Source organism: Canis lupus, chromosome 7 (assembly GCF_003254725.2).
Source record: "Canis lupus dingo isolate Sandy chromosome 7, ASM325472v2, whole genome shotgun sequence".
NCBI lineage: Eukaryota > Metazoa > Chordata > Mammalia > Carnivora > Canidae > Canis > Canis lupus.
The window spans coordinates 80,021,187-80,047,320 of NC_064249.1; the positions used below are offsets into that span (position 1 = coordinate 80,021,187).

Sequence of the window (26,134 nt, forward strand, 5' to 3'; positions counted from 1 at the left end):
CCGAAGTGGGGAAGTGTGAGCTCTGTGTCCCGTTTCCCAGCTGTGTTTCTCAGGGGGTTGGGTCTGAGCAGAATTAGCAAGAAGGTGAAGTGTGTCATTGTGACACTCCCTCAGGCCCCACCCAGCCTCTGCCCCCTCTCCACCTGTTCTGCAGGTGGCTGTTTGCCTCACATCAGAATGTGTACGTTCTCATGTCCCCATGGGACACACCTTCCAGGGTGTTTCAAGGTGACAATCTGGCAATGTGGTGGATCGATCCCAGGGCATATGCTAATGCAAGAGTGCGGGCTAGCTGGGGGCTTGTTCCTCCTCAGACAGTTTTTGAGGCTCCCGTGTGCCCAGCACGGAGCACTAAGGACTGAGGGGAGACAGAGGGCTCTGCCTCCAGACCCTTGCAGCTCAGTGGGGGAGGGGCAGGGCTGAGCAGGTGCTGCTTAGACGGGGAGTGTAGGGTAATGTGTGTTAGAACTGGGGATGGGATCTAGGCTGTGAGTGCTGTGGGGGCCTGGATGAGGAGGAAGTGCTCTGTGGGCAGGAAAGTTCAGGGAATGTTGAGTCCCTGACCGAGCCTCAGTTTCCCCATCTGACAAATAAGGAATGTGTGCTCACTGCTTTTCAGATTGCCGATGATAAGAGTTACCAGAGACTTGTTCAAAAGCAGGATTCCCAGAGGTTCAGATTCTGGGAGTCTGGAGTGGTGCTGGGAAGGGTCCCCACTCCCAGTTCTGCTGCAGGACCCAGGACGCTGGAGGCTTAGCCCTGGGTAGCCTGCAGAAAGTGTGGGGACTTGGAGGAGGGTCTCTGAGATGGCCAAGTGCTTGGTAGGGACATAGGGAGACAGGGACACTCTGTTAAACTCTAGCTGCTTGCTGGCCGGGGAGCAGAAGCAGGGAAAGGATTTTGGGACAGGAGTGTCCTTTGGAGGAGAGCGGCCTGGCTGCTCCGTGGTGCATTTTGTGTTCCACCTTGGCAGTAGAGATGAGGCTTCAGGCTGCCGGGGAGGCTTTCTGAATGAGCTCACTTCGTGTCACTTAGTGATGCTTCAGCACAACCATGGAAGTTAGCTCTACAAGACACCAGTGAAGTGGGCAACCTCAAATGGGCCCCGCTCCCTTCCTGCTTGGAAAACCCCGCTAATCAGATTAGTTCAGCAAACCCAGGAGGGTGGCTGAGGATCCCTCACCTTGGTGGTTCTCTTTCTGTGTGTCAGAATTGCCTCTGGCTTCTAGAAAGGGTGCTGGGGCCCACCTCCAGAATGTCTGATTCAAGAGTTTGGGGGCAGCCTGGGTGGCTTGGCAGTTTAGCGCCACCTTCAGCCCAGGGTGTGATCCTGGAGACCCGGGATCGAGTCCCACGTCGGGCTCCCTGCATGGAGCCTGCTTCTCCCTCTGCCTGTGTCTCTGCCTCTCTCTCTCTCTGTCTCTCATGAATAAATAAATAAAATCTTTAAAAAATAAAAAAGAGTTTGGGCGGGTGGGAGGGTGACGGTGGGCAGAAAATTTGCATTCCTAACAGGCTGCCAGATGCTGCACTGCCCCTGGGCTAGGACCACACTTGGAAAGCCAATGCCAAGGGATCCCTGGGTGGCGCAGCGGTTTGGCGCCTGCCTTTGACCCAGGGCGCGATCCTGGAGACCTGGGATCGAATCCCACGTCGGGCTCCCGGTGCATGGAGCCTGCTTCTCCCTCTGCCTGTGTCTCTGCCTCTCTCTCTCTCACTGTGTGCCTATCATAAATAAATTTTAAAAAAATTATAAAAAAAAAAAAAAAAGGAAAGCCAATGCCAGATTCTCAGCTCCCTAGCCTGGGCCTGGGGATGGTTTCAACAGACTTGGGACCCAGTCACTACCCTTGGGGTACTTATATTCTCACTGGGGACCTACTCCCACCCACCCTGATCAAGAGAACAGTGAGTGTCAAAGTCCTGGAGTGCACCAAAGACAATAGGGTGGAGGGCTTTGGGGAAGAGGAGTGTGCAGTGGTGGTGGTGGTGGAGAGTGCCTACCAAAGCCCCTGGGAGGTTGGGCCGACCTGGGTTACTGTGCTGTGCACTGCATGCACAGGACCTCGGTGGGAACACATGCCCCAGAGCTGTGCGGCAGGTGTCTCCAGCCAACGAGAGGCCTTCCAGGCTGGGCCCCGGGTGTGGGGGCCCCAGATTGAGAAGCCCAGAGTAGGCCTGGAGCACAGTCAGAAGGCAGGGGCTGAGGGGAGTTCTCAGCCGGGGCAGGAAGGAAAGAAGGCTTTACGGGAGCAGGGCCCCATGGAAGGCCTGAAATGCCTCAGTGAGGAGCTCAGACTTTATTCCATGGTGAACTAGGAACAAATCAACAGCAATTTGGCTCCCCAAAGCAGACATCTGGAAATTGACTGTTTTACATTTTGAAAAACAGATTTTCAGTAGTAGCTCGTGGCCAGTCTGTGTGGCGTTATTTCAAGGCTGCATCTCAGAGATTTCTCTGCTGTCACCTCTACCCTCCCCCCAACTCTGTTTCTTCCCCTGCAGTTCTTGAGATTTCACCATTAGAGGTTATGTCCTTTGGTTCAGAAATATTACTCTCTCCATAAAATTTTCATGCTCCGAACCAGAAATGCTCAAGAAGGAAAGAAACTCATGTCAGCATGTTATGCCAGGTCACCTTGGAGGAGGTTTCCATGGTAGTCTTCTTCTGGCACCTGTGGGAAGCAGACATAGGACAGGTAAACTTTGATGAATCTGGAGGCAGTCGGGGAAAGGCTAGGTGTGGCTGAGGCGGACTGTCACGGTTTGCTGGTCAGAGAGGAAGCAAGAGACACAGCGGGTATAGGGAGTGCCCTTTTAAGACTGGTCAACAAGAATGTTCTGGATGGTGTGAGGCCAGAGGGGCCTGGAGGCCCATGGCATGAGAGAGGGTTAGTGTGCTAAGGAGGCTCACAATAGCTCAGCCCAATGTCTTTGGTCAACCCATTTCCCTTCGTTTCCGTGGAACACCGAGGGCCGTGTCCTGCTCTGATTCCAACCAACCCTGACACAGCAGCCTTTTCCTTTCCTGCTCAACTGGCCAGCAGGTTGGAATTGGTGCTAGATTGGCCGTCAGGAAGCAGAAAGTAGCTGTGCCTCCCAAGCCGTGTTCCCAAGTTCATTAGCTGTGAGTGCTCTGCAAACCATGTGGGAAGAGGAGCGCCATCCTAATTGTATTTGGGAATGATGAGCTGACAAGGAGATCTCAGGTGAGTCCTTCTGCCAGGTGATTAATCACCTTATTTTCCCATTTCGAAGTTGGGTTCGCATATCAGATGGACTCTGTAAGGGAGAAGGGTGTCTACAGAGCACATAAAGCTCTAGCACACAACAGTTAGGAGCCAGGTCATTAATTGTGTTCATGATGAGATTGGTATGTCAACCTAAAACACCTGTTCATTTAAATAGGCCTTGGAGAGAGGCGGCGTTTTGCCCGCAGGTGTGAATCACACAGGTGTATTCCTAGGCAGTCCCATCTCAGTGCTTTTGTAGAATGACGGTATCTCAGAAACGGGAGCCTGATTTCTGCTACCATCAAATGTGTCTTGTTCCACATAATTCACTGGGCGAAGGAAAAGCTTAGGGGCCTGGGAAGTGGTTTGGAGTGCAGATAAAGCCTTTTTTGGGGGGTGGAATAAGAGGTCCAGCTGGTGGCTCTGCCTTCACCTCTCCCACCCATGCTATGGCAGGAGATGCAAGGATGGCCCTTGAGCCTGGCCACTTCCAGGCTCTGCGATGGCTGCAGGCAGGTCGTGCAGTCCTTCTCCTCCTCCTCTCTGCTGACAATGACCTGCAGTTATCAGGGGCCACTAAGAAGATATGCATGGAGCCAGGAGCAAGTAGATGCCTTGTCGGTGCAGGTCAGCCCTGCCCAGCAATCCGTGTTGTCACAAATGACCGCCACCCTTCAAGAAAAGCCTGAGTGCACTTTCCTGGAAATGTCCAGATTAGGGTCACTGCATGGTTTTAACATCAAAGATACGAAGAATTGGAGGAAACTGGGGGACAGGGACTCTCCTACCACCCCAGAGTGGGTCAGAGGCTGAGCCCAGGCTGCAGCTAGGCCCCCCAACACTGCTGGTATAAAGAGCCAGGGGAAGCTCATTCATCAATCAACAAATCTGGGGAAAGGGAAAGATTGAAGAAGGAAGAGGGTTTTCTGCACAGCTTGAAGCTGTGGTTTTAGGCAATGCTGGAGCATCTTGCTGTGGTAAACAGAACACTCTACTTGGAGTGGGAAGACCTGGACACAGCTGTCAGCTCAGCCCCTGTCATCTGGGTGATTCAGGGCTTGAGCTATCTGCACCTCTGTTTTCTGTGTGTCTGTGAATTGGGTAGGACTGTCCTTACTTGTCTCAGGGTTGCTTTGAAGATCAGGGGGTACTAGATAGGAAGCTCTCTATAGACTGCAAGACATGGGCACAAGCAAAGGCTTATCATTGTAACCGTTTCTAATTCCATACTGCTTATAGGATTTCAGAAAAGTTCCTCACCTTGCCTCTTACATAACGTACAGCAGGGTCCTGGATCTACCTGTTCCACTCACTGCCCCACTGCTGGCTGGCCGAGGAGCTAAAGAAGACTGCTCCGTGACAGTGTGACTCCTCTTAGGCGTGGGCATTTCCTCAAGGTGAGACTTCCACTAAGAAGAGTGCCTCAAACCATGGGCCTTTGGGGCCAGGGTGGCATTTCAATTCAAGAAACCCTGTTGCAACCCGATTGCAACCCGATTGCCTAATATGAGGAGCAGGCCTACTTACAATGACCGGCCCCCACTAGGACCATGAACACCTGAATAGGTGACATCATCAAGGCAGGAAGCTATTGTGACTATTTCTGGGACTCCGTTTCATTCACTCATCAAACGTGTGTTGAACACTTAGTAGGGACCAAACCTCAGAGCGCTCACCGCCCATGGATGCCAAGCCAGGTAGACAGACAAGGTTACGCTTCAGGTCAGAAATGCTCTAGGAACATGCTTTGGGGTGCCTGCTGAATCCTGGTCTGTGATCTCCTGGAAGAGGGGACCCTTGAGCTAAAGCTAGAAGGCCTAGTAGAGGTTGGATAGAGGTGAGGAAGAGGGGCTGAGTGGAGGGCATGGCACCTCTAGTTCTTGCCCCTCTGGCCAGGCAGGGCCCCTCAGGCTCACCTGTGGGGACTTCGATCTCTGCTCTCTCCCCTCTCACCTCCTCTGTGCTTCACCAGAGAGAAATCTCCCAGTGGGTAGGATTCCAGGTCCTGTGCTAGAGCCTGAGCTCGCTCTACTGGTAGGACCAAGGCTGCCCACGGGAATGGGGACTTTTGGGGCTTTCCTGGTCCAGCAACTGCTGCTGTGAAATCTTAATCAATCGCTGTGATTGAAGTTTCATGTTTTCTGGAATAAGTGATTTATCTTTGAGATATCATTTGACTTCAGCGCATAAAAGGGTCATTCAATTTGAAGCAACATTTCCACCAGGAATGGATTAACAGCAAGAAAACAGTTCTTTCTTAACACGGGTGCAGCTGGGACTTTAGAAACCCAAATACACTTATAATCTCCTCTTGGAGCACATGCTGGGAGTCCCTCCTTTAGATGGTGTTAATATGCTTTCCTCATGGGGAAACCTGTTGTCTCTCAGCACAGTGGGATGTCTGTGTAGGAGGGGCAGTTTGGCTCTTCAAGATGCACAAAGCCACTATTCTTTTAAATCCTTTGAACTTGAGCCCTCCCTTTGCTGGCTACTGGCTTCATCCTCCTCTCCCGTCCAGCTCCGCCCCCCGCCCAAGAGTCTAGGTGATTGTGAGCAATGATGATCCCCAAAAGCTTTCTGAGTCTACCCCTGGAATGAGCACCATGGGGACAGGGAGGAAATGTAAGCCTTGGCGTCCCTGCCAAAATGAGCTCATTCCTATATGTGGCTGGAGGAGGGAGTGTATGTGTAAATTGGTTCAGCTCTAAGGAGGGCAATTCAACAGTAGCTGTGAAATTTCAATGCACACATCCTTTGACCCAAGAGTTCTCCTTCTATCCTGCAGATCCAGGCACCTACAGGAAAGGGCATATTTGCAAGACTGTTCATTGTACAAGCAGGAGGGCTGTTTGTACAAGCAGGAGGTTAGAAACAACATAAATACCCATCAGCAGGAGCAGGGGTTAATCAGTTATAGTGCAGCCATATGATGGAATAGTATGCAGTCATAAAAAAGAACCAGGGTGCTTTCATATACTGGTCTGGGATGATTTCATAGGTATTATGATAAGAAAAGGGTGCAAAACAGTATAGTGCCGCTTGTGTAACAAAGGATAAAAATAATACAAATTGCTGTTTATTTATATGGGCATAACATCTCATGGGATAGAAATATGAGGAAGTTATTAACGGGGGCCTCAAAATGAAAAAGAAATGGTCTCTGCCCTGCAGGCTTCCTGGCAAGTTTTGCAGTATCTCCCTTCTCTTTAAAACTAGCTTCCAGGAAGGAAAAAATAAAACAAGATGAAATCAGGTAACAAGACAAACTATAAGAGATTCTTAACCATAGGAAACACACTGAGGGTCGCTGGAGGGGAGTGGGGTGGCAGGATGGGGTAACTGGGTGATGGGCACTAAAGAGGGCATGTGATGTAATGAGCACTGGGTGTGATATAAGACTGATGAGTCACTGACCTCTACCTCTCGAACTGATAATACACTACACATTAATTGCTTGAATTTAAACTAAAAAAGCAAAACCTGGATTGGGAAAATAATGAAAATAAAATAAAATAAAATAAAATAAAATAAATAAAATAAAATAAAATAAAATAAAAAAATAAAACTGGCTTCTGGGATGTGTGTGCTATGTCACCCCACCTCCCACATTGGCCTGTTGGTCGTGGCATTTCTAGGACCTTTGTCATCCTCATGGTCTTGGGCCCCAGTGGGCGGGACTTGCCCTCATTGCCCTGCCTGTGGCCAGCCTGCCTTGAATACCTCTAGAGCTGGAGAACTCACCAGCTCTTGAGAATTTTGGTTCTACCCTGAACGTTCCTCTTAAAGCACTTAGCGTGGGCACCGTTCATCCGGGCATCACTCAAGGATTGGGTGACTTTGGGCCTCTGCTTTGGGAGGTGTTGTCCGCCTCCCCTCCTGAGACCGCACACTCCCTGAGGGAGGGGTCTGTTGTCTGCTCATCATCTCCGGAGGGCCAGACGTCTAATAGAGACTCACTGCAATCCTGTTGAATGGGGGACCCCTGGGGGGCTCCATGGTTGAGCGTCTTCCCTTGGCTCAGGGCATGACCCCGGGTCCTGGGATTGAGTCCCGCATCGGGCTCCCTGCATGGAGCCTGCTTCTCCCTCTGCCTGTGTCTCTGCCTCTCTCTGTGTCTCTCATGAATAAATAGATAAAATCTTTAAAAAACACACACATACTAAAAACCTGTTGAATGGAAGCACGTGTGCCGCGTCCAGCGCTTGCCCTGGGCAGTGCCAGGCAGCCGTTAGGAAGGATGCAAGAAACGAACAAACAAACAAACAAACAAATGGAGACTTGGTCCTGGAGCCTAGTTTATAAACAGGAAATCTGTCCTTGTTCTCTGCCATTTCCTGTGTCCACGGCCATTTGTATAGGCAGTGAGGGCAGCGTGCCTTCCTCTGTGTCACGTATGCCAGGGTGCGGCTGGCCTTGCGTTGCAGGCCCCCCCAGCTGCTCATAGGCGCCTCTCTGGGGCTGCCACCGCCCCAGCCACCGCGGGGCAGACCCAGCGCCTGGGCCTGCTCCATTCCCCCTCCCGCTTCCAGCACCCGCTCCATCCCTGCCTTCCTCTCCTGGCCCCACGCAGCCCCACCTGACGGAGCCTCCTGCCCCCACCTCCGCCTCCGCCTCCCGGAGCCAGGCTCCCCGGGGCGAGGGGGCACGAATGCAGGCGACACCTTGCTGCCTTGCCCTTTCTGAACCGCAGCGTGTCCCCTGTAGACGTGGGGGCCGGGCTCAGGCCTGCGGGCCGCGGGGATGTACGGAGCTGGGACTGAACCCAAGCCCACCTTCTGGTCTGGGCCCTGTGCCCACGGCCACAGAGAGGAAGTCCTTCCGGGGAGACCTGTCCACAAAGCCAAGTAGGGCCCAGTTTCGGGGGTGGGGGGGCGGCGGGTGGCTGTGGTGACTGACTCGGCCCATCCTTGGGAAGTGCCTGGCTCCTGGCCATCGTTATTTTGCAAGGTTTGTGCTCTTTTATTCTCTTGGCTCACTTTTTTGTGGTTGCCAGCCTTTTCCCCAGGCCTGCCCAGCAGGGATGTTGTAGGTTTGCAGAGGTCCCTGCCCAACAGGCTTCAGGGTGAAATGGTGGGTCGGGGCTGTTGGTCAGGCAGGACTGGTAAGTGTGCCCTCGTACTGATGCCCAGGTTGTCCATCACCCCACCTTCTCCGCTTGGCCTCCCCCCACGCACGTCTCCCAGGCCGCCGCAGCCCCCATTCCCTGCCCACCTTCTTGCTGACCTCAGCATTTTGGAGGCCATCTCCCACCGTGGTCTCAAAGTGGCTTTGATGCTTCCTCCCCAGCAGCTTCCTCCTCCTGTTGTGGGCAGCCTGGCCTTGCCATCAAGGCCGTCTTTGAGAACCATCCTCCTCCAGGCTTGAAAACTGAAATCCTCTTTTCTAACCACCTCCTCTGGGCTTTCTGCTGGTATCCCCCAGAAGATTAATGCTGGGGTGGGCTCCACCGTGCCCGGGACAGGAAGTTCACATGTTCTGGGGAGGATGCATGGAGTTGGTGACAAATATAGAGTTGCCTGCTCAGTGGGAGAAGAGGCTGCTGGGAGCCCGGTGTGCAGAGGGGACAGTAAGATCTTGTTGAGGGTAGCTGGCTCCCACCTGTCATGGAGGACCCAAAGGCAGAGGGCATCGAGCTTGGCGATACCTTGCCTGGGAGAGGATGGGAGGGGGACGTGGATTGTTCCTCTAGATATTTCTGGTCTAGGGATGAGCTTTCATCTGGCTTAGTGCCTTCAGGTGGCTTCCTGGGGGAAGCAGGGAAAATGAAATACATTTTGTTGCCTAGAAAATCTTTGCATGTGAAATACCTCATCTGTGTTGCTAGATAAATGGTGATTTCTTTTGGCCTCCTGGAGAATTAGGACCAAAAAAAGACCACCAGATTCCATAAACCCGTGTAAAGATGTGTATAGCTGACATACTTGAAGCTCAGAGATGTGAAGTGACCTGCCCACATCTCCCCAGCCAGCTGCTGGTGGAACCGGGCCTTGATCTTGGATCACGAGAGAGCAGAGGGGATTTAGGAGCTGGGGAGTAGGCTTGGGTTCAGACACTGAACCTTGGGCAGGAGTGGCCAGACCAGGGCTGGGGCCTCCTCCCACCTCCCAGTGGCAAGAGCCAAGGCCCAGATAGGAGACTGGGGGGCCCTGAGACATCTACCCAAGAACAAGTCAAAGAGATGCTACACAGATTGGGTTGGAGGTCCGGGTGGACGGAGGGCTACTCTTGCCAGGAGTGCACAGGGCAGTCTGGGGGCAGGGAGCTGGGAGTGGCATGAGCATGCCCAGTACATAAGTGAGCCACAGGCATCCCCTGGCTGGAACGTTTGACTCCTACTCTAGAACAGCCCACCTCCGGGTGTGTTAGGAACTGGTTTGAAAGGCAGCTCATAGCCCTGACTTGGGAAACACAGAAGAAAATGCTAAGTGCACCTTGTAATCTTGCAGGAATCAGCTCCTAGCATCTGATTTTTGCTTTCTCTTCCCTGCAAGAGAGGCAGAGAGGGCTTCAAGCCTGGCCTGTCCAGCACAGCTTCTTACTGAGCATCTATCTACAGGCTTCCTATTTTTATTCTTAATAACCGTAAGCTCAGGGTCACCAGGGTCTCCTTGTTGCTATAGTGAGAGGTGATAGCGCCAGCCTTCCGAAGCACTGGACCCTTGGCTTAGAGGAAAAACAGAATCTGGGTTGCTTTATTTTTGGGTTTGATGGAGAAGATTTAATGCACTGTGCTCCAGCCCTTGCAGCAAATGGCAGTTTGTGCTCGAAATACATCAAACCTCCATAACACAGCATCACTGACGATTGGGGGAAGCGGGCAAATAAGAATACATAGAAGATTAGTTTTGATTTGCAAATGTGGTAAAACTTCATCTAGAAGACGACAAAGAAATAAACATGCACCTGATGGTGTGTCATCCTGCCCTGGTGGTCCTGCACTATAGCCTTCTAATCGTGTTTCTTAGATGTGCCTTTGGCAGACTTGAAGACACAGTGTGCATATAATTGGCAGCAGTCCGCTTTTCCAGTTAACATGTAGTAAGCATCGCTCTGTATTCCTACGCTCTGCCAATCAGTGTGATTTTCATTGTTTGGATCTGGTCACATAATTTCATCAAACATCCTCCTGCTTTTCCTCTTCAGCATCTCTTGAATCCACCTTTGGTTTCTCATGGTTGAGATGGTTCTTGTACCATCTCAGTCAACATTTTATACCTTTTTTTTTTTTATTTGAGTAATTGGTCTGCCTTGTCCATGTCCCCTACACACACACACACATGGATTTCCTCCACTCTCCAGCCTTGCTAATCAAAGGATGGTTCCAGACCTGTGGCATGGGTGTCCTGTGGGAGCTTGTTAGAAATGCAGAATCTTAGACCCCACCTGGGACCTCCTGAATCAGAGTCTGCATCTGTATTTCGACAAGATCCCCAGGTGATTCCTAAGCACATTAAAGCTTGGGAAGCACTGATCTGAAACACACATTCCCCTCGTGCCTCTGGGATAAAATCCACACTCCCTGCCAGGTGTGCAACTTGCTGAGCGGAGACCAAATGGAGAGAAGGTAGGCGTGAATGAGGAAGGGCCAGATCGGCAGGATAATCCAGGTGGTGGGCTACAGTGGGCCAGGAACCCTGGAGAGGTTGGGGGGGGGGCGGTGCCTGGGAAGAAAGTCCTACATGGTGAACCCATGGAAGGTGCAGGATGGAAAGCTGAGGGCCCGGTTGGCTAGCAGAGGTGAGAGTGTGGGCTGGGGCACTTGCGGCAACCAGCTGTAGCTACTCCCAGTTTATAGGGATGCAAGCTGAGGCACAGAGAAATTAGGGTGCCTGCCCAGGATCATCAGTTAACAGGCGGTGGAGCTGGGACACAAGCCTGATCTGGGGCCCAACCCTTAAATTCCCCTGCAATGCTGGGTAGAGTGAACGACAGGAGAGAGAAAATAATAAAAGGATATTAAGCTCCTCCCATGAGCTGGCTACTATTGCATTTTATTGCATTTAATATTCACACCCACGTTGGATATGGGTATTCTTACCCATGTTACAGAGGAGGGAGTTGATTTGCACTAGTAATAAGCAGTTTCTTGAGTTCATGTAGTTACTGACAGTGGAATTCAGGATTTGAACCCAGGACATGGTGGTCCTGAAGTGATGCTTTTTCTACCTTGCATTTCATCAGTGAAGGATGGAGTCGGTCTCTGCTCTCAGAACAGCTTCTCTCCTTCCTACCTGCTTCCTGGTTCCAAAACCCTACCTCTGGCCCAGGGACACAGGGGAGAAATACAGGGCAGGTCTTAGATGTTTTCCCCTCAATACTTAAAAATGGTGGACTGCCAGGACTAGAAGGTACCTGGTTTAGCATTTAATCCAACTCATCTTATAGGTAAGGGCACTCACGCCCCGAGAGCTCAATGACTTGTCTAAGGTCACACAGCCAGCTAGTTACAGACCCAAGGCCCTGATCCTGGATTCAGGGCTTTTTCCATGACTCTGGGCTGTCTTTGTACCTGTTGCCCCGGGTGCCGAGGGGTCAGGGCACTGCCAGGCAGTCAGCACCAGGCCAGGTCAGTGCAAGCTCAGCGTTAAGCTTTGACTAGAGGGTGCGATGGGTAAACTTTCATTTAAAAAACAAGAAAACAAAAAACCTAACCAATAAAACTAGTGTCTGCTTATTGTTAAAAACCCAAGCAGTGCCTCTAGAACCACCTAAAAGCACCCTCTCCGGGCCCTCCCCAGCCCTGCTCCCCAGGGGTAACCACTTAGCGCTGTCTCCAGTGGCTCCTTAATTTCCCTGCCAACCATTGGGTTTTGTAGGATCCACGCCACATCGAGGCTATTTTTAACGAGCATCCCAGGCTTCAGGGGGTTGAGGAGAGGGGAAGAAAAATATTCCATTTGTATATTTTTAATCCGTGTGCACATTTGAGCAAGGCAGTGGCTTTCCTGTCTCCACTGCCAAGGGTTGCGGGCAATTGATTAGACTTTCTGGATGCAGGGCAATCCTTTCTCTTCCCTTAACGAGGCTGGAAGGCCAGGGAGGGGTGCAGGCGATATTTCCAGGGCTGATGGCTGTCTCAGCTGGCTGCCTCCTGATCCTGCCTGCCCCCAGCCTTCTCCCTCCCGGCTGCCTCAAAAATCCTGGCTGGGTCTCCCAGGGCAGAGGAGGCCTGGGAACCTGACTCTTTGTGCCAGGCTCATATTTAGAAACGTCTCCAGCCAGAGGTTGGCGTCTGTCCCGCTTGGACTCCAGGCAGGGGGTGCAGTCACATGCGCTGCCTTCGAGTGGGGAGATTCTGAGTGGGCAACAGCCCGCTTTGAATATAAACACACTCCTTTTATGCCGAGGAGCTGGCATCCGAGCCTGTGCTCCTGGGCCCTGGGTGAGGGCAAGCACCGGTAGCCGGGTGGGCAATGGAGAGGGAAGGAGGACAGCACAAGGCTTCAACTGGGCAAAATGGTGGTGGAGGAGGGGCCCCAGCTCCCCACCCCGCCCCCCCACCCTGTCTGTCCCTCTGTCTCCTGCACTTCTTTTGGGGGGTGGGGGGCAGAGCACTGCCCCTGTCGGAGTAGGGGGTCTGGCAGTGTCCTGACCTGGGCTTTCCTTTATCCCTGGGTGGTGAGGGGAGTGGGGGTCCCTGGTCTATTCAGGGCTGGTCTTGGGGGGCAGTTGGGTGGGACGAGAGTGCAGCTGGATATGGAGCCGCCATGGCAGGGCCTTGCTCCATCTCCCTGTCTGACAGCAGCCAGCCCATCAGCCTTTGCGGATGGCACCTGTAAAATGTGGCTCTCATGGCCTCAGCCCCGAAGGCTTGCTCAGCACTGACCACAAAGGTTCCACAATTTCCTGCTCCCCGTTTCCTCTTCCGCAGCAGCATGTGAGGATGGACGAATGAGACTGAGTGATCCGGGCCTTAAATGGGAGCCTCCTGGAGAACAAGCCTCATGCCTCAGCCCTGTAAAAACTCCTTTTGCTTTTAAAACAGTTCCTCGGGAGAGGGGCTGTCGGGCTCGTTCAGCTCACCTGATACTTCTTGGGTGCCTGGAGGTGCAGACCCTGTGCTGTCCCAGCCCCGTGGGAGCAGCATGGGTGGGGGCCCAGGGCTCTCCCTTCATCCCACCCCTCCGCCCTCTGCAGGCCTGCCACCGGCCTCCCAGGACCAAAGTGGCATGCTCAAATCCAGCTCTGCCTCGCTGCCAAGGGGCTGCAGCCGAATCTTCTGAGAGAATCCAAATGCAGCAGCAGGATTTCCCTCCATCAGCCTGAAACCAAGGCCCTGCCAAGTGCTAAGGCAATGGCTGGCGGCCCCCACCTCTCCCTGCCCTGTCCTCCCCTCCCCTCCGCACGTCTCAGGGAAGAAGGGCTCCAAGCAGTGGTCAAGAAGGCTGAATAGATATTTTCTTTGTATCTCCTGGGAGCAACATGGTAAATACGCAATAACTGGATGAATGAACAAACAGATGAATAAGCAAGCGGAGCAAATGAATGAACAAACGGAAAAGCGGTCTCAGCTCCAAAGGAACTTAGCATTTGGAGGAAAACACCAGGGCTTGTAGAACGGTAGCACTGTGGGGCTGGGGGGACACCTGGGCTGGAGCTCCCCACCTTCTTTGGGGAAAAGGAAGTGCGGGCTCCGAGCCTGGAGGGGCTGGTCTTCTCCCGGAGACCACGGAGGTCAGAGGATGGTGAAATTGCCCAGGGTGGGTGAGAGCCAGAGCCCCGTGCAAGGCTGCCCTACTTTCCATCCGCTGCTGCCCTAAGTGTCCCTCGTCCTTGGGAAAAATTGCCTTTTCATATGGTTGGGAGTGGACGGCGCAATTTTTCTTCGAGGGTTAATTGTTTTGCTGACAGCACAGATAATTAGGAATGAGAATCCCGGAGTGAGGGCGACAGCACCATCTGCTGTGAATGTGGTTCAGTCCCACCTTGCAGGAGGGCCCTCGAGCGTGCCTCTCCTCGTCCTCCCTACCCCCAGCAAGAATTTATGAGCTTTAGCTGCTTGCCTCTGGAGCTATAGCTGCCAGATGACTGTGCAGCCGGCGGCAGAAGCCAGTGACTGGTTTCTGACGGGTTCAGCTGGCTCTCCGTCCCCCGCACATAGTAGGACTCACTGAATTGCTCTAAGGGTGGCTGGAGACCCACTGGGCTGCCTGGGACTCAGGGAGCTAATGCCAAGGGAACAGTGTGCTGTTCTTCCCAAAGCCTGGTGTTCGGAGGTCTGGCCTGCTGTGGACTTGAGGTGGGTGTGTGGGTCTGCCCTGGGCTCTGTGGATGTCGTTGGTGTTTGGTCATTGTCCTGCCTAGTTCCACGGTTTGCCACCTGTCCAGGGTTTTCAGGCTTGTGGCCTGTATTGGTTGCTCTGGAAGGAGCTGGGTTGGCCCCACCTTCTATTTCTAGGTAGGAATTTCCAAGTGGCAACTTCCTCACTGTCAATGGGAGCAGAGCAGCTTTGGTATCAAGCAAGGAATCCCATTGTCCAGGAGCAGATCTTTCTTTATATGGGTGGAAGAACATTGTGGGTTTTTTTTTTTTTTTCATTTTTATTATTTAGGAATGTGTCCCCTGTAAAAAAAGAACATATAAATGTGTATTTGCTTTTTGTGAATGGTGATAGTAATTGCCTTGCTTGTTCCACGTGATGAACAAATAACACCCCCAGTGATGCCTTGCCCAGAAATGCCTTGGAGGTCAGAGCTGTAGAGGTGGGTTCCCCAGGAGGCTCAAGGTTGGCACAGCCTGCACACCCCAAAGCTGTGGCTCGTTATCACGGCTCGTTTCCTCTTTGCCTGAACTGTGCCTGTTAACTAGGAGCCTGTGCATTCCTGTCTTCCTATTTATCACTCTCTTCTCTGTGTGCTTCCTCCTCCCAGACTTTCCTCTCAGGGAAGAAACCAAAGACATGACTGTCCTCATCTTGTCTCCGTCCTCCCACAGCAGGCCGAGTGTGTCTGTTCCTTCCCCTTCCCGTTCCTGTCGATCCACCACCCCTGAGGTGCTGTGAAGTTAACCTAAGACCAGGGGAAGGATGACAACTGGGAATCAGGGGTTCCTGTCTTGGTTCTCTCACCCTCTTACAGTGTGCCCTTTAGCAAGGTTCTCAAAATCTCTGTGCTCTGTGTCCTCATCTTTAAGATACCCCTTTACATTGCTTTTCTGATACCAAAGAGGGCCAGTGGACATAAGGGCAGCTTGAAGGGTATGAATCATTATGTGTGTTGTCAGACATTGTCTTCATCATGCTAAAGGATTCATGGGACCTGGAGGTGCCTGGGGGGCTTCTCCACCTGCCACAGCCCCTTCTTAGCTGTGGATTCACTGAGGCTCAGGGGAGCCCAGGGTTGGGGCGGAGCTCAGGATCACAGCCATCTGGAGAGCAGGAACCCTCCCTCTGCACCCTCGGAAGTGGAGGCCATGACTGGTCAGAGGTACAGGGCTGTGGCTCGTAGGGACCCAGTCTCCAGAGGTGAGCAGACCTCCTGCCCCTTAGAGTGCAGGCCATGGTCTTGGCTCAGAGATGTAGTCACTCTGCAAAAGCCAGTCTGTGTCCCTTACTCCAAGAGGCTTTCATCTCCACCCTTGTCTCTTGCTCTGAGCCCAAGGGGGTGAAAGGAGGTGCATAAGAAGCCATAGGTAGGCGGCCTGCCTGGAGCCCCCAAACCACAGCAGGCTGGAAGCCTCACCCTGGGGGCCTAGGCTGCAAGAGTTAAGGAATGTCCCCTTTAGATGTGGCTCTGCCTTTTGTGATCTCACCAGCAGCAGGAAAGCACCCAGTTCCTTCTTCTTTCCTGGGACGGTGAGGTTCTGTTGGTGTTACGAGCTGAATTCTGAATACTGTGTAGCATGAAGGGTGGGTCTTTCAGGCAGACACAAGGAAATAGAGGTAAGAAAACAGGAATGAAGGACATCCTGGGGGCAGGGCTGGTGGGTGGGACATTGGCCGTGAAGACCCCGGTGGAGATAAAATCCGTATGGTCACCAGGAATTGCAGGACCTAATAATAAAGAGCAGAAGAGGACGGCTGGAAAATTCTAGCACGGTTAAAACTTGGGCATGTGTTTCTGCTCATGGTAGGCAACAGAGGCCTCTGTTCTTATTGCAGACCCCTTCTGAAGCAGCTGGGAGCTCAGAATGTGTTGCCACCTCTGAGCAGCGGGCCAGCCAGGAAAGCAGGAAGGGATGGTTTGGAGCCCAGCCAGGGCCTGAGGAGTGAGCATAATCTGCAGACCGCTAGCCCTGGAGCCCCCGAGAAAGGCAAGCTCCACCACTGGGGAGACTTGAGAAGAATCGATGCTTTGGCCCCCAGCAACATGTACACGGTGTAATGACAGGTAATGAACCCGAGGCTCATCTATCCTCTCTGAGTGATATGGCAGGTAGGAGAATGCATCAGCCTGCCGTAGACATAAAATGTCAACCCTTAGAAAGATAACTATGCAAACAAAGTGCCGTGAGGCCTGATAAGATGATAGATGGGTGCTTTATAGTTATTAGTTTCTGCCCCATGCACTCGCTGGAGCCAGGCATCGGAAGATTTAGCATCAGGTGGGTTCACTTCCTATGCCTTATGGGAAGACATGATGCCTTTATAGATGTAGCTAGCACCTCCCATTTGAAGAACTCGAAGTAACACATCAAAAAGTCATTCCCCACAAGCTCCCCTGGGAAGCAAGGACTTGGTGCCAGTGGTGAAACTGAGGCAACGAGGGGTGCAGGAGTGCTTTCATATATCCATGAAGTGGGGACACATGAGGGATAGATCGGGAGACCTCACTGGCTGGGAAGCCTTCCTGATTGAGATTTCTCCAATGTCAGGGTGAGGCGATGGGTAGTATTCCTTGTAGAATATAGGGAAGGGGGACTTTATGGATCCCTCCATCCCTCCACAGGTGCTAGGTCAAGTAGCGGATGATAGACGGTGGCTGGGGAAGTCATGAGTGCAGGTTTGGGAGCACAGGAAAGGGCTGGCAAATATCCTGGTTCTAAAAGTTGACCCTGGGAAGTCAGCCAAGCAGGAAGCATCAAGCAGGTCCCCAGAGCCCAGAAGGCGGAGGTTTGAGGCTAGAAGAACAGGGAGCCAGTAGGACTGGAGACCCCAAAGGTGAATTCTGATCTGATGGAGGGCCTGTTCCCATTGGTCATCTGGTCTTTACTCTGTGTGTCATATAGGGTACCACTCCGGCAACTTCTAGGGCAGCCTAGGGCAGAAGCAAAAATAGCTTAGGGCCTTGGGAAACTGACCAGGGCAGGGGAAGGACCAATGGCCTGGGGCAGGAGGCCCGAGGGTGTGTGGCAAATTCCATTCCAGTGCAGGCCAGTGTCAGGATCCATAGGGTCAAGCCAAGGGTGGGGAGGGGCAGAGTATTAGGACTTCTGGGTGGCCTTGTTCTAAATCAGGCAGAAAGAATAAGATGAAGAAGGAATTTAGAAAGCTGAGCCCAGCTCTAGGAAATGGGTCAGCCACAAGCACCAGGCAGGCCCAGGACTTAGCTCCTGTGTATAAGGAAGTAGAAGGGGGGCTGCGCTCTGGGGAGCCAGCAAGGACAGTCAGGGGACTGCTGTGCTTGGAGGGGCTCAGCCAGGGCGGCAGGCAGCTCCTCTGGGTTCCCCAGATGCCAGCACACTGGCCCTGGACTGTTCACAAACCCCCCTCTCAGTGGGGAAGGAGGTCTCTATGTCTCAGACTTGACTGGGGACCTAGGCAGGGCTGACTCCAGAGGGCCCCATGGTGACAGGTGATAGGGGCAGAAAAGGTCCAGCCCCACAGGGTAGTGTGTGAGGATTTTCATCATGTGTGTGGTTTCAGGAAGGTAGGGGCAATATGCTTCCTGACCAAAGCAAGAGAGAGCAAAGGATCGGGTCTGTGAAGAGGTTCTTGGCCTAATTTATCAGTATTACCAAGTACCTGTTGTGTACTGGGCACTGTGCGAGGTGCCAGAAATGCAAAGAGGTGTGAGGCATCTTTGCTGCCAAGGGAAGAAATATGGGGCACAGGAAGAAACATAGCAGTGGGGACAGAACCAGGACTATGGGAGCCTTGGGCTCCCATCTCCAAGACAGGGACAATACTTTCTCACTCACAGCCTGGTTGGGAGAATTAAATAAAAGGAGATATGCAAAAACACTTAGCACAGCAGCTGGCACCGTAATAAGTGATCAATAACTTGAGTTTACTTGCATTTTGCTGCTCTTGGCAGGGGTGGGAGTAAAGGAGGCTGGGAGAAATGCATCCTAATTCCCAGCACTTCCAATTGCTAAAGAGGTCTGAGGTCTGAACTCTGAAAACCTGGTTTTTGGGATATGTCTGGCCATGGAAGATGTAGCTCAAGGTGGATTCAAACACTCAGAAATGGTGACTGTGTTCATGTGCTTTGGCAGTTTGCTGGGCCTAGGGTTCCTTATGGGTGTCGAGTAGGATGGAGGGCGGGGTGGGTGGGTCCAGGAATTTCCAGAAGCGTTGAGAAGAGAGGACATTCTCGGAATGCTTGGAGAGTCTTGGCTCCTCGGCTCGCAGCGCTGTTCTTGGGAGCGGGGCCGGGTGAGCCGGGTGTAGAAGCCAAGGCAAGCCTTGGGTCCTGCAGCAGGGCTGCCCAGGGGAGTCTGGGCACCAGTCACAGATGTACACACATCTGTACACACCTGGGATTTTAAATTTTCTAGTAGCCACGTAAAAATGGTAAACAAACGTAAGAGAGTAAAATTAATTGTAATATTATGTGTTTCGTTTAACTCCAGGGGCCCAAGTATTATTATTTCAATCTATAACCAATATGCAAATTATTAATGAGATATTTTACATTCTTCTTTTCATACAAAGTCTTTCGAGTCCAGGGTGTATTTGAGATTGGCAGTGCCCCTCAGTTTGGACTAGCCACATTTCAGGTGCTCATGTCAGGTGGCTTGTGGCTACTGTACTGGACACCTCAGGTCTAGAATCTAGAATATCTTGCCATGGGGCACCTAGAGGCCAGGTGTATCCTGAGCTTAACAATAGGACCTACTATTATGTCCTCTTCTTACGACATGTCTGTAATGCATCCGAGTGGAAATTGGCTTCAATAATCCGAGATGTCTTGCATCACTTGTCCTAGATGGTGATTTATATTTTCTGGAACCAGCGCTGGCTGTGGGTCTCCCCAGCTGGCCCTTAGGACCCCAGCACCTGCCAGTTTGAGGCTGACCTTAGGCAGTTCCTAAAGCTTTCCGAGCTTCCAGAGGCTTTGTGGGATGCGGTACTAATCATTTGTATCGTGCTGGGTAACGATGAGGACTTAAATACAATCACCAGTGATTACTCTGTGACATTCGCTGTCAAGATAGAATCCTTGCTAATTTTCTAAATCAAATGAAAACCAGTTTGAGTTCCCCAAAGTTTGGCAGAAGTTTCCTAGCAGGCATTTCTGTAGTTCTGTCCATTGTATGGTAATGATAGGGCTTTGCAGGTCAGGAAAAATGGGGTTGGAGGGTGAGGCCTGGACCCCAACCCATGGCACCAGTCCTGCCTGGGGCCCCTCCTTCTCCAGATCCACATAGTCGCCTGCCATAGGGAATGTTGGAGCCCCTAGGCCTTCGTCTCTAGGGCTTGGACACCACCACTGGCTCTGTTCAGCAGTGAGGGTTGCCGGCCACTCTAGGACCTCTTATGTAAGCTGTCGTCCTAAGTGTCTTGGGACCCATCTCAGGGATCCTGCTCCAAAAGCTGCATGTCCTTCAACTTCTCTGTTTCCATTCTCCTTTGAGACAAAAGCCCACGTCTGCCTTTCCCCAGTCCTCGGCATGCAGGCAACTGCCTCTGAGGCAAGGGAACCCACGGCCGCAGAGTGTGCTGCTCTTTCTGGGGAAAGGGAGTCTGCATTTTATTATTTTGTGAATGACATCTGCTTCAGCCACCGGCCCCCAACCACAGCAAGAAAATGGAGGTTTGGGGCAAATTCTGCCGGAGAGATGGAGGTTTAAAGAGAGCGTGTGAGGCAGATCCCATGTCCTCCTGGGCTGGTGTGGAAGGTCAGGGGGTGTCTGCTGCGCTGGAATCAGTGCAAAGTCGACAGGACAGATGGAGACTGCAGGCCTGGGGGCTGAAGCACTGTTTTCAAGGTTGGATCAACACTTGGTGGCGTCTGATGGGGTCAGCAGTCCTCTGATGCTCACTGCAGTGGCCCATGGGTCCCTGTGCTGCTGCCTCTCTAGACAGGAGGTCCTGTCCCTCCCTGGGAGCAGCTGGCTCCTGCCTCCTGCTGCTTCTCCCTGGGGCCTGAGTTCTCAAAGCTGTCACGAATCTAAAAGGATCCTCCAAACCGGTGTCACTGTGACTTAACATCTATTTTAAGAGGTAATCTGTGGCGCATCTGGAGGACAGTGAAGAGGATGTTTCACAGAATCAAGCACATTTAGATAGAGACAGAACCATGGCTCTTTCGAAGTTTGCTGTGTGATCCTGTGCAGATCGCTCACCTTCCCTGGGCCTCAGTGTCCTCATCTATTCAGTGGGCATGAGAGAGCCTACTGCAACAACGCCAACTCCACATGCATTTGAAAAGTAAGAAGTGCTTAGGAATCTTGGTCACCAAAGATCGAAAGTCTTACAGCGGCACCCTTTCTTTCCCTCGCCAGGCCAAACAGTGTGCAATTCTATTCTTTTAAGATTGGGGTCTCTGTTGCTTCCTGGGGGCCCATAAGGAATAGTTTCTGATATATCCCTTTACGGTTTTGCAGCAGGCAGAGGCAGAAAGCCACATTGCCCTTGCCTGACAACCTTCATATGGGTATTTAACAATTTTAATTTTTCATGATTCCTCTGATAAAAATAGTGCCTGACTAAAAACAAATACGTTTGTATTTTCCATCTCCTTAATTAGTTTCTAATTTGGGGGTTCTTATTAGCTTAAAATCATCCTGCCGAAATGGTCCTTGGATGATAAAAAATGTGAAAACCACAATCAATTCTAGAGAGATCTTGGTATTTAATTATGCTGATTGGAGCACTAGAGACCCCTGGCAAAACGAACCTCTCAGAATAAGCTTGATTTGTGTAATTTGGTTTTTAAAAATTTTGGATGCATATTTATCATCTTCAGCTATGTGTTCTTGTTCTCCTTGAGATTCTGACTCCTCTTCTAGGAGATGGGTGGAGCAATCTACATTGCTGGAGCAATCCCCCAGGTTTGAGACCTGGGATTCCAGCTGAGTGCACAGAGTTGCTGGTAGGGCCTTGCCTGAAGGGAGCACAGTGCCCCCAGCTTGACTGGTCATTTAAAAATGCATTTTCTTAAAAAAAAAAAAAAAAGGAAAGGTTAAACGTCACAGACAGCCTAAAAAAGGATATACTGATAGAGTACTGGACCTTGATAGGGAGAGTCTCCATGAATTCTTAGAAAATGGGCAAATCACAATGGGTTAGAACCAAATTTTAGGGTGTGATATAATTTTGGAGGCACTGGAAAGATCCAGTTGCTCAAAAAGTTACCCACACCCATGGATCAATATTAGCTTTGCTAAAAGTTGGACAACCAGGTACAATAGGAGGACACAGCATCACCTATGATATTTACTTGCCGTAAACCTGAACCTAAATCTGCTCAAGCCTGTAAATCTAACTATTTTATGCAAGAACTAGAGGAACATGCAAAACACCACAGCAGGGAAGCCCTCACCAAGCCATGCCAAGACCTCAGGACAAATGCCCTCATTTTGCTAATAGTAGAGTCTTCTTCTTCTTTTTAAGGATTTATTTATTTGAGACAGAAAGAGAGAGAGAGAGAGAGAGAGAGAGAGCATGCATAAGCAGGGCAGAAGGAGAGGGAGAGAGAGAGAAAAAAGCAGATTCTCTGCTGAATGCAGAGCCCACCATGGGGCTCAATCCCATGACCCTGAGATCATAACCTGAGCTGAAATCAAGAGTCAGATGCTCAACTGACTGAGTCACCCAGGTGCCCCGATTAATAGGGTCTTAAGGAACACACCAAGCAAACGCACTCCGTGGATCTGATTTGAGTCCTGATTTGGGGCCTTCCTGCTGTAGACAGACCAATCTGAGCGCATCAGGGATGTTAGGTCCAGGATGGGCATTGGATATCCAGGAATTATTATGGACTTTTTAAGGCATGTACTACTGTGGCAGTGTTAGACACTGACATGATATCTGGAATTTTCTCTAACATATTCCAGAGAAAAGAGATGAAGCAAAAATGGCAGATTGTCGCATATTGTTGAAGCTGGTTTTGTGATTGGTGACGGACACCTAGGGATTTATTATGTTCTTCTATTTGTGCATATCTGAGAAGTTTAATAATGAAAAGTAGAATAATAATTGAGTAATAATAGAATAATAGGAGGAGGAAGAGAAAGAGAAGGAAAAGAAGGAGGAGGAAAGGAAGAAGTAGAAGAGGCAACATCCCTCCTAGCTGGCTGAGCCCTCAACTTTCACCATTAGAGGTTTATTCATCCAGCTAAAGCCTCCTTCTCCATATATCCTGCTTCTCCTGGGAGTGTGAGTTCCACTTTAGGAGAGTCACAGCAGGTCAGTGGAACGTTTCCCTAGTGCAGGTTACGTTGGTGTCTCATGCAAAAGAGTTCCAGGTACGGTCGCATTTGGAAAAGGCTGTATTGAGCTAAGCCAAACAGATTTCTTTGGAGCCTTGGCTCTACGGATACATGCTGTGCATCCTGGGTGAGAGTGGGCTATAGCAATGTGGTGTTTTCCAGAATTATTTTGTCATGTGCTTCAGAGATGATAGAAACCTCCAGCCCCTTCAGAGAATATCAGACTAAGGTCAGAACCCTGGCTGCAGAGCTATTTCTATTTACTCTAACTAGTCATCAGTTAATCACTCACACTGTGCCCCAGTTTTCTCATCTGTAGAGTGAGCTTAATATCACCTGACACGTGCTTTACAAGAATATGAAAGGACTTTGCACACAGTATAGAGCCCAAGACCCAACGTCAAATTGTGTGATTTTTATCTGATGCTGCTTTCTGAAACTCCGTCCACGAGTGTTTGCTTGGAAGTTCATGGCTCTGGATATGGGGTGTGGCATGCATCACCTCAACAGTGGACTATTGGGGTGTCCCATGCTCAAAAGATACAAAGGTGGTGAAAACAAGCTCCCTGCCCTCCAAGAGCTCACACCGGAATGGGGGAGGCAGTGAGAATATAAAGGGCGATGGGGACCAGCAAAGCCACCTACCCCTCAGCACAAATGAAAGTTTCCAACTCAGAAGGAGAGGGAAGCACTCTTGGTTGGGGTGGTCTGCCAAAGGCCACCTGAAGGTGGCTGTTGATTGGGCCTTGAAGCTGTGGGAGATTTGCATGGGCCATCCCTCTGTGGGTTATGGATCACTTGGTTGGAATGCTTCCCTGTCTCCTGCCTCCACACGCCCACATTCTGCAGCTGAGCACATAAACCTTGTTTGGATTGCAGTACTTTCTGACTTGGGGCCCAAGTCCTCCCCATCCGGAACAGGGGTCAGTGCTCCCCCAGCCCAGCCCTCCCAGCCACTCCCATCCTCTCCCCTACTCTTGTCTCCATTTCTTATTTCCATCTTCCCACCGGAGCCCAGAGGAGCTGGGATTACTCATCCTATCCACACTCATCACTCCTGCCCTCTCTTTTAAGTTAAAAAAAAAAAAAAAGTATAAACCACGGAAACAAAGCAATAAATGATGACTCAGAGACACCCAAGCTTTCATGTGGAAATGTTTCTCACCATCAAACCATTCCTTTCGGGCAGTGAGAGAAGACAACCTGAGTGGGAATTGTGGGAATGGTGGATAGCAGTGGTGTAGGTAGACGTGGAGGGGTTCGAGGCACCCTTGGGAGCTGGCCTGGTTCCCTGAGTGCAGAGAGCTGGCTGGGGGACTTCGGCTCCCTTGGCAGAGTGTGCATGCAGTGATTTGGGATGTGAGTAGCAGTCAGAGAGCCCACCCTGTCCTTTGGTCTGCACAGTAGAAATGAAAAAAAAAAAAGGACCCAGGAGCTGGGGTGGGTGCTTTGAGCCAAGGGGGCCAGCTCTGTGCCACGTGAGGATTCAGAGACACGGAAGTGTGCCTTGTCCTCCAGAGTCTGCGTGGGCAGAGCTCAGCCCACTCCTGGCACATGTTAAAGCTCAGGAAGCTATTGTCAGTCCTGATAGTTGGGGGAGGGACATGCCTGGTGCCTGACACTGCACCCCCCGCACCCCCTTAGTACCCCCGTACCCCCCTGCCCTCCCACCCCCCACGCCCACACCCCCCAGCGTGGCTTTCACAGCAACTGCACACATCGGCTTTGGGGTCTGAGAGCCTGGCTGTTGAGTCCTGGCTCCGTCGTCCGTCGCTTGGGCGGGTGGTTTGGCCTTCCTGAGTCTCCGCGTCCCGGGTGTAAGATGGGGCAGCGATGCCTCCCTTTCCCAGCGGCTCGGGGGAGGAAATGAACCGGTCCAGAGAGAGCCCTCTGCCCCGTGGACCCTCACCAACTTTCGGTATTCATCCCTACCCCTCTGCCACTGTGAAGCAACAGGACATCTGACACGCTTCCCCAGCCTCCGTTTCCTTATCTGTGAAATGGAAAGAATTCGATCACCTGCCCCCGACGTCCTTAACAGGGCAGAGTGAGTGGAACCGGCAGTGTACGGACCAGCATTTCAAGGGGGAGAAAGAGGTAATGAAACATTTACAAAACGCTTCCATGTGCCTCTTCCTGTCAGGTATTCACATGGATAAGCGCCAGACCCGGGGGATCCCGAGTGGCCAAATGTCCACAGGCCTGTGCGGGTGGCCCGGGAGGGGCCGGGGAAGCACCTGACTGAGCTGCTGTACGTACCGGGCCTGCGGGCTGTTTCACTTGCCCAGGGGCTGTGCAGCTGCTTTTCGCCTTTCAGGCCCGCGCCCCGCTCTCCCTGGGGTGCGGGAGGAGCACGTGGGGCCAGGCCCAGCCGCTCGGCCTCCAGCTGGCCTCCGGAACGGCCAGTGTGACCCTGAGCAAGTCCTATAGCTGCTTCCTCTGACACAAAAATGAAGGCTAAAGAGTGCAGGCTCCAGGACCGCAGAGCATCCAGTAGGACGATGAGTTAAAGCCTTCCTCCGTTGTAAAGTGGTGACCAAACGGAATTTGCCACCATCCTTGTCACCGTCAGCCAGGCCTTCAGAGCCCAGTGGAACAAAACATTGAATAGCGCTTTTAATTGAATAACATGCCGCCTGCTATTTCGCCTGCTTCTGGGGGAGACGCCTAGGACTATTTTTCTATTAGACACCCCTTCTAGAAGCCTCCCTAACTCCGATCCTCGCTGTTGGGGCTGAGATCAGCCATCCATTTACCCACTTATTCTAATTCGCTTTATGACTCAGCGCTCACTCTAGGTTTTGATTTACAGTTAATGGTTCATCTTTGAATGAACGTTTGTCTGGAATCTTCCATCAGTCAATGGTGGTGGTGTTGACTTGGCAGCCAGGTAACGAGTCCTGGAGCGCTAAGTCTATTATTTTATTATTATTATTATTATTATTATTATTATTATTATTTTAGCCAGTATTTCCCCTGTTTATCCCCCCATCAGCCACATCAAGAACCCTCCCCAAATATATACTCATTTCATGTTAAGGCCACACAGTGTGGTGTAAAGAACACAAGGATTAGTCAGGAGATGAGGGCTCTGAGCCCAGCTTTGCTGCTAACTCACTCCTGTATAATGCTAAGTAAGAAAGTATTGACTTCTCTGGGCCTCAGTTTCTCATCTACCAGAAAGTGCAGAGTTGGGAGGGGAGTTCTTGCCCTGAGCCTCTGACTTAGCAAACCAGCCCCACGAAGTGTATAATGAATGAGAGAGATCTATGTCCAGATTACAAAAATAATAACTGCTTCGTATAAGAAAAAAAAAATAGAAGTGTTTTGCTGAGAAAGTGAAGGGAATTTTAATATGCCCTCC

General features: G+C 51.4%; 1 protein-coding gene across 5 annotated transcripts in view; it reads left to right on the forward strand.

Annotated features, from left to right (window-relative positions):
* Nucleotides 1-26,134, forward strand: part of ZBTB7C (zinc finger and BTB domain containing 7C) — a 334,719-nt gene that overhangs the window by 51,495 nt on the left and 257,090 nt on the right. For 4 of the 5 annotated variants that reach the window (XM_025429649.3, XM_049111939.1, XM_049111940.1 and 1 more), the window contains exons 1-2: nucleotides 3,962-4,630; nucleotides 16,334-16,562. The exons of the other annotated variant lie outside the window; for it this stretch is intronic. The gene's annotated coding sequence lies outside the window, so the exon portion shown is untranslated. Of the gene's footprint in view, nucleotides 1-3,961; nucleotides 4,631-16,333; nucleotides 16,563-26,134 lie in introns of those variants that run through there. 5 annotated transcript variants of the gene reach the window in all.